Genomic DNA, 3,254 nt, shown 5'->3' on the forward strand with positions numbered 1-3,254 from the left:
TTCAAAAGTAAAATGTTTAATAAATTATTTCTTCAAATTTATATTTGAAATTAAAGTTTTCCTGCCATTTCTTGGGGGACTAGACTCAAATAGTTTAATTATATATTTCAGCCTTGAAATTAAACTAGGCATTGTTGAAGTGGCAATAAAGTAACCAATTTCATCTGAAATAAAATTCATGTTTTGAGAATTTTCAAATATGTAATTTATAGCTCCTATCCTAACTTATAATTGTGCTCTTTGCTTTCTAGATAGAGACCTTAAAAAGAAAACCTTTCCAATATTGCTGCCTTGGGAATATGAAGATAAGAAACAAGTTTTTTACTTGACATTTAGCTGTGAAAAAGCATTCCTCTTGTGAGAGACATTTGAAATTTCCTGTTCAAATACGTTTCCTTTAGGGCACTACTGCAGTGAAAACCCACCATGCTATAAAAATCCCATAAGGGGTTCCCTGACAGTTTGTTTGATTTCTGAATCAGACAACAGAAGAAAAGGCAACTCTGGCCAGAAAAAATAGTGTTCTCCCTTGCTAAAGAACCTTACTTTTAAAGGGTCACTAGATTAGCTCACATTAAAGCTATTTTTTTCCTAAAGTCACAAAAGTACCATTCTCAGACATTCAGTACAGTTCAGTCGCTCAGTCATGTTCAACTCTTTGCGACCCCATGAATCACAGTACTCCAGGATTCCCTGTCCATCACCAACTCACAGAGTTCACTCAAACTCATGTCCATTGAGTCGGTGATGCCATCTAGCCATCTCATTCTCTGTTGTCCCCTTCTCCTCTTGCCCCCAGTCGCTTCCAGCATCAGAGTCTTTTCCAATGAGTCAACTCTCCGCATAAGGTGGCCAAAGTACTGGAGTTTCAGCTTTAGCATCAGTCAGTCCTTCCAAAGAACACCCAGGATTGATTTCCTTTAGAATGGACTGGTTGGATCTCCTTGCAGTCCAAAGGACTCTCAAGAGTCTTCTCCAACACCACAGTTCAAAAGCATCAATTCTTCGGTGCTCAGCCTTCTTCACAGTCCAACTGTCACATCCATACATGACCACTAGAAAAACCATAGCCTTGACTAGTCAGACCTTTGTTGGCAAGTAATGTCTCTGCTTTTGAATATGCTATCTAGGTTGGTCATAACTTTCCTTCCAAGGAGTAAGTGTCTTTTAATTTCATGGCTGAAATCACCATTTGCAGTGATTTTGGAGCCCCCAAAAATAAAGTCTGACACTGCTTCCACTGTTTCCTAATCTATTTGCCATGAAGTGATGGAATCAGATGCCATGATCTTAGTTTTCTGAATGTTGAGCTTTAAGCCAAATTTTTCACTCTCCTCTTTCACTTTCATCAAGAGCCTTTTTAGTTCCTCTTCACTTTCTGCCATTAAGGGTGGTGTCATCAGCATATTGGAGGTTATTGATATTTCTCCCAGCAATCTTGATTCCAGCTTGTGCTTCTTCCAGCCCAGCATTTCTCATGATGTACACTGCATATAAGTTAAATCAGCAGGGCAACAATATACAGCCTTGATGTACTCCTTTTCCTATTCGGAACCAGTACTTTGTTCCATGTCCAGTTCTAACTGTTGCTTCCTGACCTACATACAGGTTTCTCAACAGGAAGGTCAGGTGGTCTGGTATTCCCATCTCTTTCAGAATTTTCCACAGTTTATTGTGATCCACACAGTCAAAGGCTTTGGCATAGTCAATAAAGCAGAAATAGATGTTTTTCTGGAACTCTTGCTTTTTCCATGATCCAGCGGATGTTGGTAATTTGATCTCTAGTTCCTCTGCCTTTTCTAAAACCAGCTTGAACATCAGGAAGTTCGTGGTACATGTATTGCTGAAGCCTGGCTTGGAGAATGTTGAGCATTACTTTACTAGCATGTAAGATGTGTGCAATTGTGCGGTAGTTTGAGCATTCTTTGGCATTGCCTTTCTTTGGGATTGGAATGAAAACTGACCTTTTCCAGTCCTGTGGCCACTGCTGCGTTTTCCAAATTTGCTGGCATATTGAGTGCAGCGCTTTCACAACATCATCTTTCAGGATTTGAAATAGCTCAACTAGAATTCCATCACCTCCACTAGCTTTGTTCATAGTGATGCTTTCTAAGGCCCACTTGACTTCACATTCCAGGATGTCTGGCTCTAGGTCAGTGATCACACCATCATGACTATCTTGGTCATGAAGATCTTTTTTGTACAGTTCTCGTGTGTATTCTTGCCACCTCTTCTTAATATCTTCTGCTTCTGTTAGGTCCATACCGTTTCTGTCTTTCATCGAGCCCATCTTTGCATGAAATGTTCCCTTGGTATCTCTAATTTTTTAGAAGAGATCTCTAGTCTTTCCCATTCTGTTGTTTTCCTCTATTTCTTTGCATTGATCGCTGAGGAAGGGTTTCTTATCTCTCCTTGCTATTCTTTGGAACTCTGCATTCAGATGCTTATATCTTTCCTTTTCTCCTTTGCTTTTCAGTTCTCTTCTTTTCACAGCTATTTTTAAGGCCTCCCCAGACAGCCATTTTGCTTTTTTGCATTTCTTTTCCATGGGGATAGTCTTGATCTCTGTCTCCTGTACAATGTCACGAACCTCCGTCCATGGTTCATCAAGCACGCTATCAGATCTAGTCCCTTAAATCTATTTCTCACTTCAACTGTATAATCATAAGGGATTTGATTTAGGTCATACCTGAATGGTCTAGTGGTTTTCTCTACTTTCTTCAATTTCAGTCTGAATTTGGCAATAAGGAGTTCATCATCTGAGCCATAGTCAGCTCCTGGTCTTGTTTTTGCTGCCTGTATAGAGCTTCTCCATCTTTGGCTGCAAAGAATAAAATCATTCTGATTTTGGTGTTGACCATCTGGTGATGTCCATGTGTAGAGTCTTCTCTTGTGTTGTTGGAAGAGGGTGTTTGCTATGACCAGTGCATTCTCTTGGCAAAACTCTATTAGCCTTTGCTCTGCTTCATTCCGTATTCCAAGGCCAAATTTGCCTGTTACCCCAGGGGTTTCTTGACTTCCTACTTTTGCATTCCAGTCTCCTATAATGAAAATGACATCTTTTTTGGGTGTTAGTTCTAAAAGGTCTTGTAGGTCTTCATAGAGCCGTTCAGTTTCAGCTTCTTCAGCTTTACCTGTTGGGGCATAGCCTTGGATTACCATGATATTGGATGGTTTGCCTTGGAAACGAACAGAGATCATTCTGTCATTTTTGAGATTGCATTCAAGTACTGCATTTCGGACTCTTTTGTTGA

Source organism: Bos taurus, chromosome X (assembly GCF_002263795.3).
Source record: "Bos taurus isolate L1 Dominette 01449 registration number 42190680 breed Hereford chromosome X, ARS-UCD2.0, whole genome shotgun sequence".
Lineage (NCBI taxonomy): Eukaryota > Metazoa > Chordata > Mammalia > Artiodactyla > Bovidae > Bos > Bos taurus.